Raw genomic sequence first — 13,284 nt, forward strand, 5'->3', positions numbered from 1 at the left:
TGCTTTACATTTTATTTTTCAGTCCTTCTCCCCACTTAGTTTCATGTCCCAGACGCCTCTAGACGGGCAAATTCCCCTGCACCCACACGGAACTCACTGCCAGAGGGAGCCTGCACTGGGGGTGTTTTTCTGGTCATTTTTAGGGCTTACTTGTATGTGACTTAAAACTATCTCAATTCCCCTTCTTCTTCCCCAACAGCTACATCTATTGCCCATCTCACATATACATATAAGCAAAGTTATCACAGATCAGGTAGCTAGCTACCAGCATCTCGGAAAGGCCTCCTCTAAGCACCTAACTCAGTGAATGCTTTTGCCCTACTACAGTTCTGGTACAGCTTGGCTACCGTGACATATCAAGAAGCAGTTCAAAGAAAAGTGGCAAGAATCAGCTGGATTTATAACTAAATTCAATTTTTTCCTGGCAACTCAATTTTTCCCAGCAAAGTTTTCTCACAACACCTATAAATTGTGAGAAGTGGTGAAACTGTTGGTAATTTTCCATTTCTAATTGATCACCTTGTTTGTGAGAGGTTCTCCACTCCTCAGTCTCTCAGCCTTTCTTAGATGCTGACACCTTTACCGTCTGCTATCTTCAAATGCTGTCCTACTCCTTTTCCTCACTTCCCCCTTCCTTATTGATTCATTTATAATATCTTCGCCCAAGCACTGAAATCCTCACAGAGCTGGTCCTGCCTACATCTCTGACATGATTCACGATCACACCTTTTCCTTTTCCCCAAGTCTCATCTCCTTTGGGCTATGAGCTTGCTGAACACTTACACCTACATTTCTAGTCAACTCTTTGTGTTCAAACCAACAGATTTTCCCATGTATTTAAATCTAATCACTCGCAGAAGTGTTTTGGTGGTTCAGGATGTACGTTGCACTATTCAAATCCATTCCTTGATCCAATTTTTCCAGTAGGAATCTGACAGATCAGCTCACAGAATGAGTCCTTATATTTGTATGGCATTGGTCCAGCTACTGCAGGGTGGGATTGATTCAGAAAAGAAATTTCCAGTCCACATTCAACTCTATGGGAATTTTTAATAATTAAGCACCGTCAAGTTAACCTTCCATTTGCTCCTAAATATTTCCTGATGTCTGTGCTTGTCAACATCGCTGCTAACCCCACTGCCCACTGATGGCATACATTTCCTTTCACTGTACAACAGCATCTAAGTCATTTTTACTGTAATTTGAATTTTTGCATCATGGCCAATTTCCATAGCACAGTTGACACGCGGTGACTTTACCCCTATAACTTGTGTGAATTCAATCCCTTATTTTTTTTTGTTCACTCTCCTAGATTCAACATTTATAAAAGAGTACCTCATTCCTCAAGTGTCCAGAGTGATACCACTAACTTCGATCATCCAGAACAAATGAAAAACTGCTAATTTTTGCAGACTTCTTGAAGGTATTTTCAATGGAAAACAAAAGTGCAAGACTGAAATGGCTATTAGCAGCTGTGTAGGTCTTACTAGAATCGGGAATCTCATAAATTACTATTCTGAATGACAAAATGCAGAGTTGCAGAAACAGGGAATATGTTAGTTGCCTCGCACAGCTTCGGATGTTGAAGCCCTTCTTAGTATATCAATGCTAACAACAATAAACCGTTGGGTTTACTGGGCAACACTGAGAATTACAATCTCCAGATATCTCTGTTACATATAATCCCAGGACAACCTTGACCGTATCATGAACTCTTTCTTTTATCTGGAGATGAGCTGACATTGATATATTGTTATTGGTCATCACTAATACATTCCTATTGGCAACAGGGAGGTGCATACAGCTGAAATGAGCCGCATGTTGCAACACCTTGCAATTTATATGGAAGAAAGTGGAATTTTCAAAATATCTTTCTGTCTCCTTCTCAGCTGACAATGGAATATAAGACACCCACTAGAACTCAAGCCATAGTTGGACATAGGTATTTTTCACATATTTGAAGCACATGAAGTTGCAGGATTTTTTTTTTAATTAAAACAGCAGCAATACAAAGCAGTGATAGGACTGTCTGATAAAAATATGAATTACTTTATTATTTTATATTTGCCATGGATTTCTCATGCAACAATTCAGAACCTTGTTAAATTGTTTCTCATTTATTTATAATTTCATATGATGAAAAAAATCTACATTCAGTGAAAAATATTTGAAGGAGGTACTAATCTAAAGTAATGTATCTCATGAGTAATAGCAATTAACTTGCAAACAGTTCTCTAACTCATTCTTGTCTAAAGAAAGCAAACTGCTTTATGACTGAAGAACTCACATTAATAGATTTTGTTAAGCTAATTAATAACACAGAAGTTGTGGCATTACGTGATATGTACATACTGATAGGAGGACCATTGATAACAGTATGTAGAAATAAAAAATGCAGCATATGTTATGCTAAATTATTGTAACATTTTCAGTCTCCTACATCTTCCTATCCCAACATTACACAACCCAGAAAAAAAAAAAAAAAAAAAGAAAGAAATGCATAGGCTCCAATCCTACTGCACAGATTTACAAGAAGATAGATACTGGGCCTTGCACTAAGATACAGGGAGTTAGGGCACTGAAGAGAGTGATTCAATGGACAAAGCAGACAGACACACAGAAAGAACACAGCTGTACTCAACATCTGTTCACACTGTACTGTGACATCTTGCAGACGGTTCTTTGAAAATACTGGTCTAGAGATATTTGGATACAAACCCAGCTGTTTAGAACGTGTTCTAGGGTGTATCTACACTGCAGCCCCTGCAGCTGAACCAGAGCATTTTAACTCGCTGGCTTTGCCGCTGCAAACAGCCCCGCTGGGGCAAAGCAGAATGTGGTGTAGGCTGCATAACCTGCTCAAGGGCAGGATGAAGACCTGAGTACATAAGCCATGCTAAGCACTGTATTGCTGTGTCTGGCTTGCTACAGGCACATCATATACTTGGTTTAGGGCTAGTTTGAGTATGTCAGCATACTTCATTCACAACCTAGTGACTGCAGAATAAATGTATCCTAATTAGCTTTGCGGGAGATGGACTCAGTCGCTGCTATCAGACATGGACTGGTTCAAAGTCACTCCATGAAATCCCTGAACACGCACCTTATCTTTCTGCACAGGTTGTATTTACAACACCTCCTATATGTTGTTAAAATTTTAATAAAAATATTTACCTTTATAGCACCGTAAATATACATACAGCTGCACTTCCTAGAACATACACAAAAGCCAGATCCTTGTTTTATAAGGCACACAGTTTAAAAAACAAACACAAACCCACAGTTAAAATGCAAGATGAAGAAAGCATCCACCATGGTGAAACATGCACAGCCAGGTATTGTTAAGGAGAGGGAGACTCTTAGGCAACAGGAGACTGTTGGAGCAGAATCAAAGAAGAGAGGAAGCAGAGCCAGAGAGGAAGGAAAAAAGGGATCAGTAAAAGCTGAAGGATGAGATAAGACGCAAGGCAGTTAGTACCTGCTGACACTTCATTCTCATTACATTCTCACGTAACAGAGTGGGAAGCCCAGATGAGTAATGTTCACTTCTTAAGCCATGTAGAAACTAGTATTACTTATTGATGTGTTTCAGTCGCACCCCTTTGTGGCAGACACTTGAGAAAAATACAAAGAATCATAACCCCTTCCAACCCTTCTATTTCCCCAGACAAGAATTAAAATAAATAAAAAATAGCCATTGAACTAAACAGCTAAGCACCCGCCCAATGTGTACCATAGCAAGAGACAGCTCTTCTAAACATTCTCTTTTAATGAAGAATGATAAAAGCTACTTTGTGATCTACTTACCATACCTGAGGAGGAAAATGGAGTCTTAGTAGCTACTTCTCTTAAACGCTCCGGCATTTCAGTAATACAGTTGTATCATTAGAAATTCATTGACAGAAGGCGGCAGACATATTTTATGTACTTATATGGGAAAAACAGTTTGTGATTCTTTTGTGATCTCCTCATTTAAGGATGCATAATATAAAAGTGTTAACAAGGTAAAACATCTAACATTCTGATTTCAAGGCCAAAAAGCATGCTAATCTTCTAAATTTTCTCATTCAGCATGGATGCCAAGGACCAGATTCCAAGCCCACCGGAGCACATAGCAGAGCATCCTTTGACCTTACAATGTAGTTCATGTGATCAGATCCAAGAGCACTAACATCTCCAAGTCAGATGCAAAAAAAACCCGCGTGAAAAACACACGTCAAACTTCTTTAGAGGGCATTTGAAGATACAGTCCTTTTGTATAAATCAGTCTGGTTTGCAAAAATTTTCAGTATGTTTTACGTACCAAACTAAAATTCCTTTTCAGGCTATCATACTTTCAAACTGAAAGCCTTTTATGCAATTCAAGACAGGTATTTCAAGACCATTCCTGAAAGTCGGTACTCATTTGTATAATTTGAAAAAAATACACATTTAAAATGAAAAATGACTGCTTTAGAAAAGTACAGTATACGTTCTGTTGTAATGAAAGCACATCGACTATAGTGATATCAACTGGGTATGTGCTGGATATTAGCAATACTTTCACAAATAAATTTTTGCAGCGTTATCCATTATGTAAGCTGATTTTATCTTCAGTGCTAAGGCCTTGTAAAAATGTTCTTTTTTACTAACTTTTCAAAATCACATTTTTTTCCTCTGTATATCAACTTCTATTAAAAAACAAAAGCATTTTAATTCAAACTACTAATATCCCAAATTTCATTCTCCAAGAGTCTTCAGTTACTTTGTATTTCTAAATATAGCAGATGAGAGTACACAGAAATATGCTGTATTCTAAGAGCTTTTATAAACAAGATGTTCTAATTTTAGAGGACTCCATTCTGAATAAAGTCTAATTAAACACACACATATTCTCAAATGCAGTCCACAAAAAGGATACTATATAGCTCTCCTCACTGCCATTTAATTCCACCTTACAGCGAATTATTTAATATCTGCTTTTGAGTTAAAATGTTTTCTAAGTGGAACACTAATCTTTTATTAAAAAAATAAATAATTTCCAGTAACATACTGCCTTTGTGAAATCATTTTTAGATACTAAAATCAAGTCAGATACTTTACACACACCTGGCTCAACAGCTGACATATTTAAGACTAATATTCTTTCAACTACTTCAGGGATTGTTTGGCTCAAGAACTGGTAATGAAGTCCAGAACCAAGACACGAGGCATATGTTTTAACACTAAGGATAATTAACTATTAGAAAAACATAGGGAGAACTGAGATAAATTTTCCATTATCTGTGGTCTTTAAATCAAGACTGATTTTTTTTCCCCAAAAAATATGTATGCCGTTCATGAACGGGAGACTAGATAGAGGTATCACTGAGTCAAACATTACAGACTCTGCTAGACACTTGGCTAAAGTTCTCATTATCATCCCTTGCAGAGTTAAACATTTATGAATCTGAAAGCTTTCAGCTATAGAACACAACTTCCTATTTAGCTACATGTTAAAACTAATTAAAGTAATTTTCATCAAAAGGTTGAGAGCCTTATATTTATTAGTCTAAAAGCTCTGTAAATTACCATCACAGCTTGTTTTCTTCCTGAGTATACATTTTGACTTGCACAGTGCTGACATACTCTTCATCAAAGTTTGAACAACCAAGGTAATTCCATCAGTTGTTATTATTATACTGGTTGATTCAACTCCTCGGGAGTTAAACAAAATTCCACAATTTTCTTATGCCTAACTATGGTACGAAAATACCTCGGTAGGACCAAAAAAACCCAAAAGTTAATATGCCATTTATAAGTCTTACCATCATGGATCTCAGTTTTTACATCTTTTCATGAATGAACTTTTGAGGTCTAAGTTAGTGAACAAGGAATAGGTAAAATGATTCTTTCTGGTATTTAGTAAACTATACAGTGGAGCTGCATAAAAACAATAATGCTTTTCTGAAATCATCAATTATTTAAAATTAAATCAGCTTTAAGTCAAAAGTGAATAAAGGTCATTTTAGTAAAAAAGTTTAGTGTCTCATATATATTAGTGTAAAAGCTATAAAAATCACCATTACAGCTTGGTTTTTTCCTGCACATCAATTTAGACTCTTCTAATGCTGATTGTGTAGATATTCTTCCTCAAATGACTTTGTGATGATAAAGTGATTTTTAAATTCTTTATCTTCCTAGTAGGAAATTATTTTATTATAATTATCTTAAAAGAGCCACTTGATTACCTCAAATTACTGCTTCTCATAACTTCAAAAATCAGAAGTTGTTGACAAACTCAAGAATGTATCAAACTCTTGCTCCTTCAAAACAGTGAAATTGGGGAAGCTATAATATGTTCTGTTAAATGTGTAGTCTGAGATTGAAAATGTGACTTAATGGGGTTTGTTCCAGGCAGAAAATCTTCAATAAGATCTGTAATACTTCTTCCTTTGCCCTTGATATCAGAGTTTCAGAATCCATCATGTTTAGGTCAACAAAAGATGCATTTGTCATCCCACTCTCAATGAACACTGTTTATTTCAATTAACTGCGGTTTTACAAGTTATTTTACAAAACATATTCTGTTCCTTGCCCTCCTCGGGGGAATAATCACAAAGAAAAACAGCTTGATTTTTTTATAAACACATCAGTGAAATTGAGTATCAAGTGATTTCTATCTTTTCCTCTCCTTCAACTGCCTCCTTGAAACTACTTGTTTTTTACAACTTTCAGCTATGAGACCATCTCTAATAATCTGCCTTAATTTCCTACATGTGTATTATTGTCCTTTGGGTCATATTCATATATAAATGTGGAAAAGCTCCTGAAAGCAGAGACCCTATGGATAATGTCCACGTAAAGTCTGAAACACAAATTGAAAAAAAATATATATATTCTTAGAACTTAAATCATAACTTAAAAAGCAATATGGATTTGAAGCACTACCCGGAGATTTTGTATTCCATGAACAAGTATCCTTTTTATCGTCTGTTTCATTATCTTTGAAAAGGATTATAGCTATTACTCTCAGAGCAATAGTATAAAATTCAAAAGATAAGATTCTCTCTTTCTGTGAATAAAGACAAGAGTTGGAGCTGAGGTAAGAAAGCGCCTCCCTGTGATGGGAGCCCATCTGGATCCTTACATCTTACAGCACTACATATGCTCATAACCTTCCCTATTCGTGTTGTATTCTTGTCTCAGGCAATGCTTTCAGCGATACCACGTAGAGAAGCTATAGAGCAAGTAAGGATCTTTCCCACGGATTAAGGGAAATAAACAGTGAAGAAGACAATTGGTAAAGAGAAAAGCGATCCAAAGATGCAATTAAGGCACACAAAGATCAGAGAAGAAACAAAATTACACTCCAAAGGAAGAAAGAAAAAGGCAAAGGATGTATAGAATGGCAAAAGGTATGCAAATGCAGGTAAAGTGGACCCACAAGAAAATGGGGACAGATTAAATGGTCTAGGTTAATTACAGTGAAGTCTGAGTCAAAATTAGGCATGAGGAATAATGCAGGAAGACCACACGGTTGCTTTTCTCTATTAGTGTCAGACAAAATTAAAGAAAAGTGCAGAATCCATTGGCAGTCAAAAGCACTCTGAAACAAGCTTCTTTTTAGACCAGTCTAAAGACAAAGGGTATTCAGCCCCAATCCACACTGGTAAAACAATATGCATTAAAAACAAAGGGATGAACACCAGTGCTGAAAATGTTTGACATCACGGACAAGGAGCACAGTTTCTCATGGTAAGTGCTATGTGTTTCAATTCTAAGTACTTTAAAAACAAATTTGCCTCTAATATTTTAAATTTTCTAACTCTAATTTCAATTAGTCTGCATTGCCATTTAATACACAATTAGGGGATGAGCCAGCATTATTTGCCCAAGTGACACAGACTTCTGGAAATCCACAGGAATCTGCAAAATTTACAGAACTGAATACCTAAAGTATGAGTGTGAGGCACAGATGTAATACAAAAAACACAGGAATGCACAGTGCAGCCAGATATAAAATTAGAATTCCAAAACTGAGAAACAGAACAACAGCTTGAAAAGTAAACAATTTTGGAAGCTCCCATAAAAAAGTTCATCATATTCATGTGTTTGTTAAAAGAAATCTATATTCTTAGATTTAGATCCTGCCTACAGCTATATTGAGAGTACAGACAGAAAGAAAAGTCAAGAGGGCTATACCATCCCAACACACTGAAAAGAGAAGAAATGGAGCTGCAGGAGTGCGGTACTGCAGCCCCTTCCCCATGCCCTCGCAAGGGACCGTGCTGGAAGGCAGGCCGGGATCCCCAGCGCACCCCCGGACACGCTGCAGTCAGCAGGATGTCACACCCTGGGACACATGCGGCGCCTTTTCCAAACAGCACCAAAGCCAGCTTCATTGCATCGCTTCCATCCTACGCAACCAGCCTCATTTCTGCAAGCTGAATCGGCAGCCTTCTGTTCTGCTCTGCTCTGCCCTGACCAGCCCATCACATCCCAGGTAGACTTTGCCTTACCGTTCAGGCCAGAGCATAATTTTTCTTCTGGTTGGTACTGTGGTGTGATCTCAGCTATGACTTTTCTGGTGTATTACACCAGGGGAGTGCACATAGGGAACTGTAAAACGGGACTGACAGCAGCGGGGACATCTCTGGCATTTGCTCTGCGGTTGTGAGGTTACATAATGGTGTGATAGTCTGAAGTAGATGTTGCTTGATGACACAGCTGATGTGCTGTCAATAGCCGGATGTTCCAGAACACGAGGCATGCCGAAAAATCAGTGGAAAAATCAGTGGTGTAATTCTATGTACAGGTATGCATTTGTATGGGGCAAGAAGAGAGGGCAACCTAGACAACTGATTAAATATTGCAGTTTTATGTCAGAAAAATTTGTGGCTAAATTCCTTTTGAGCCCAACAGGATAAGGACTCAGTCCTTAATTAAAAGGCAGGAATAATACACAATGAAGATTAAGAACATGTTTCCTTATTTTTCCTTGACAGCAGCGTTAGCCCAGACCACTTTATGCTTTGCCTGAATGGAGAAGCAAAATGTAATTAAAGTTTTAATTAAAATTGATCGCAGTCCACAAACCTGAAATGGATAGTGCTATTCTAACACTGTACTGGAAGACCTTTCAAGTAAACTGATGTTCTTAAATGAACTGCGTTCTTTAAAAAAAAAGGCATTCTGTAAAGTAAAAGGGTAATAGTGAAAACTAATGAGTCTAAAAATGTTTCATAGAAATAAACTACTAGTAAGCACGTATTCCAAAAGGGCCAGTGAATATATATTTTACAAAGACCGAGCTTCATCACATACTTATTTTTCTCTGAATGTGAGGATTCTGTTCTTTTTCATATTCCGGTTAGCAAACATGTGCATCTTTTTCTTCTCATAAAGAGGTGGTGGTACCTCTGAGAGCTGAACTTTCAATGTATGAAGGAAGAGAACGCCTATCCACAGAAACACTCACCACAAAACATTGCTAAAAATATTTTGCTAGCAGAATTGTTGGGAGAAGTACCTGTATCTCTTAAACACATCTGTTACGTTAACATCTTCTGTACAAGAACACGGAATTTACTCATACATTTGGCCTTTTGCTAATTGGCCAAGGCTCTGGCGTGCAAGTAATCACATTTCAATTTTAATGAAAAGGGCAGGTTTTTTTTCATTACCCTGTTATCTGCACGGTTTCTTTGTCAGCCGAAAAGCCCGAATTACACTACCTTTGGTGTAGGTAACCGCCGCCCCCCTCCCCCGGCCTTGCTGCACTGTTTCGGGAGATGCGGGATTTGGGAGCGCGGTTCCCCGCGGCGGTACCTCCGCAGCGGGCGGGAGCTCCGGCTGCCCCGAGGGCTCCGCACGGCCGGGCTCGGGCTCCCCCTCCCTGCCCTAGGAAGGCGGAAAGCCCCGTCCCACCTCCGAAAATCCCCTAAACAGGCTCCTCGGGGGGGGAGGGGGGTGGGGAGGAGGGGGGGGTCTGCAGTTGCATAAGATCAGGCTCCCCCCCTCCCCGCGCCTTCCCCCCCAATCTCCGACCGTTTCTCCTCACGTCGGGGGCCGGAGCAGCCAACCCGGGCTGGGGCAAGGCAGGGGAGTGCCGGGGGGGACACCCCAGCAGAGGAAAGTCTCAAGGGGTTGGGGACAGGATGCAGAAGAGGTGTGGGGGGACCTTGCAGGTGGCTTCATGCAGGGAGGGGACCGCCCGGCTGCCGGGGGGATGTGCCCCGGTGGGGGCAGTGGGGAGAGCAGGCGATTCCGGAGGGTTGGGGACACCCCCGGGCGGGGGGAGGAAGCCTTGCACCGGGGGACCCGGCGGCACGGGCAGCCCCGCAGAGGGCAATGAGCAAAGAGGGGGTCGCGGGGCGGAGGGACTCGCAGTGCACGGGGAGTGGGTTGTGCGGGAGGGAAGGCAGCGCTGGGGGGGCCCTTCCAGCAGCCCCCGCACGGCGCAGAGCCCCCGTGTCCCGGCGCGGCACCCCCGTGCGCTGGGGAAGCGTCCCCGCTGCAGCGCGGTGCCCAGCGCGCTCCCCCGGCGCCGCACTACCGGGATCCGGCCCTTCCCGGCGGGGGCCGAGGGCTAAAGAGCCCTTCGCGGCGGGGTTGGGAAGAGGAGGGAGAACCACCCCCCCGGAGCACCGGCAGGCATGCCTCCCCCTCGCCCCCGCACACACAGCACATCTCCCCGGGGGCGGACAACTCATTTTCAAGCGGTGGTTGCGCGCAAAGTTGCGCCGGCCAGGCCGCCCCCCCCCCCCCCCCACCGCGCTCCCTCCCTCCCTCCGCGGCCGCGCACGCCGCCGCCCCCCGCAGAGCCCCCGCACTGCTCTCCGCTCGGGTCAGCGCGGAAAACGCCTCGCTTCCCCCCACGGCTGCTCACGATCTGCCTCAACCTGCTCCTCCTTTTGTTTTGATCTCTGGAAACGAAATTCTCTCTCCTGCCGTCTCCCTCCCCTCCTCTTCTCACGCCTTCGCGTGGGAAATGACTAGGATCGCACGCCAGCTTTTGTTATCTCCTCCCACCTCCATTTTCACTCCGGCTGATGCCCAAGTGAATAGCAGGAGCGCGGTACCTCCACCCCGCACCTGCCCCGCCGGAGGGGCGAGGCGAGCGCACCCACTTGCGAATGCAACCCAAGGCTTACCCTGCAAAGAACTCGCATGTTAGATAAAATAAAATAATGAAGGAAAAAAATCTCTTACGGGCAGTAAGAATACCAATAAAGCGATCGCAAGGATCGGGAGCACTTCTGCCTTCCCAGCGGGTGTGATGACCTTGCTCTTCGGTTTTACACGGGCTTTTTTTTTATTCTTTCTGTTTTCCCCTACTGGAAAAAAATAACGACCTTTTCGCTATCTCTTTTCAAATGAACAAGAACGCCCAAGACTTCCACTTTCGCCAAAACATTTCCAGGCGCAAGTTATTAAGCGACAGATCAATGCTTCCTTTCGATGTTGTCGGTATTTATATCCGGATCGATGCGGGATTCGGTCTCTTATCTCGCAACAGTTCACGGCAAAGCGCTGCGGACACAATTTCGCTCCACCTCGCCCGTGAAACAACGACTCCCGCACTCGGACCAATCGCGCGCATCAACTTTCCCGGCGAGAACGATCCCCGAGCGCTAAGGAGCGGCCGCGCTGACCGCACCGCCCCCGGCAGCCCCCGCCTCGGCCCCCGCCGCCCTCGCACGCACCCCCGCCGCCTTCCCGGGAGGAAAAGCCCCGCGCGGGGCAACCCGAGACAGCCTCGTCCCTCCCGACCTCGCCGCCCGGCGGGCGGCTCCGCCGCCGGCACGCCGGGGAAGGTTGCCGCCCGCACCTCGCCCGGCGTGGTGCCGGGTGCCGAGCCCGGAGCCCCCCGGTTTATCCCCGCGCCGCCGCCGGCACCCGGGGCGCACTTACAGAGGGCGCCGAGAGCTGTCCGCGGTGCGGAGGAGGGCGCTGGGCCGCGGGGTCCCGCCGGGGTGCTGGGGCCGGAGGGACGGCGGCTCGGTGCGCGCCCGCCCGCCGCTCGCGCCGCAGCTCACTCCGCGCCGCCGCCGCGCGCGCGCCCCCGCTCCTCCCCGCGCGCCGCCCGCCCGCCCCGCACTGCAGACCGCCGCCCCGCGCCGCCCCGCGCACGCGCCGCCCCGCGCCCCGAGCATGCGCGCGGCCGCCCGCCGCCGTTGCGGGCGTGAGAGAGAGGGAGCGCGGGCGGGTCTCTCGCGCGGCGGGTCGGGACGCGTTGGCGGGGAGGGACCGCCAAAGGGAGGGACGGAGGGGGGAGGGACGCCCGGGGCGGGCGGGCCGGGGGGCCGGGAACCCGCGGGGAGTGCGGGGAGAGGGGGCAGGACCCCCTGCGGGGCCTCAGCGGGCTGGCCTCGCTGTCACTCCCGGTGACTCGGAGCAGAACGCGGGCACGGCCCGCGGCCCGCCCAGGCCGTCCCGGTGCCCGGCGTCGTCTGTAGCCATCATGCACGCGCGGGGAGGCGGCCTTGCCTTGTGGGCTGCGCTTCAGTTGGCGGCTTTTTTATCCCACGCGTGGGGCCGTCCGTACCCGTCGTGCACGTGTGGGGACAACACCTTGTGGCGCAGGCTGCACGTGGGTTGATGGTGCTTGTATCCCATGCGTGGAGCCACCTGTAGCCATCACGCGCGTGTGGAGCCATCGTCTTGCATTGCAAGCCACGCTTTCATTGGTGGCTCTTTTCCACAGTCTTCTTACAATGGCGTGGAAGTTAACGTTAGATAGTGTAACTTGCATAACGTTGTTCAGCCCTTTGGTGTGAAATCCGACTGATCTCGCCCTTCAATATAAAATCCAACTGATGCTGCCCTTCCCTCGCTGTTGGCACTGTCGTCGCGGTAGTTGCTGTTCTGGTAGGAGTAAAGGGCTCTTTGACTAGACGTTGCACAGCGTGTAACTAATTGGTAGGCCCCTTCTAAGGCAAAGACATAAATAAATGTTTACTTTCATGCATGGCGAGTCCTGTCGCTGACTGTTTACAATACATAAATTAAGCATATTTAGCATGTCCCAAGCGTAACACTAGAGAAAGCAGATGGATACAGCAAGGAGGTAAAAGGAGGGCAAAATAATGACATATGTAAAAAAGAGTATCTAAATCAAGCCATGCCCATTTTTATCTTGCTACTCATTATTTCAGAAAAAAATACAAACATGAAGGTTGTATAATACATGGTAGATGGTAATAGTTTTTAGTTTATTGTTGAAATGCCCAAAGAATTCAATTATAACTCAAACTGATGCATTAGGTATTGTACAAATGCACATGAAGATAGTGTTTTCACTTTGCTAATACAGACAATTGA

The 13,284-nt window shown here is 44.6% G+C and overlaps 1 protein-coding gene across 5 annotated transcripts in view; it reads right to left on the reverse strand.

Moving 5' to 3' along the window:
• VSNL1 (visinin like 1) overlaps nucleotides 1-11,979 on the reverse strand; it is a 95,494-nt gene extending 83,515 nt beyond the window's left edge. For 2 of the 5 annotated variants that reach the window (XM_076332736.1, XM_076332734.1), the window contains exon 1: nucleotides 11,875-11,979. The gene's annotated coding sequence lies outside the window, so the exon portion shown is untranslated. Of the gene's footprint in view, nucleotides 1-10,862; nucleotides 10,905-11,172; nucleotides 11,570-11,874 lie in introns of those variants that run through there. The other 3 variants (XM_076332735.1, XM_076332738.1, XM_076332737.1) reach the window with 3 other exon arrangements.
• Between the last annotated feature and the right edge of the window lie 1,305 nt (nucleotides 11,980-13,284).

Source organism: Aptenodytes patagonicus, chromosome 3 (genome assembly GCF_965638725.1).
Source record: "Aptenodytes patagonicus chromosome 3, bAptPat1.pri.cur, whole genome shotgun sequence".
In the NCBI taxonomy this organism is placed as follows: domain Eukaryota; kingdom Metazoa; phylum Chordata; class Aves; order Sphenisciformes; family Spheniscidae; genus Aptenodytes; species Aptenodytes patagonicus.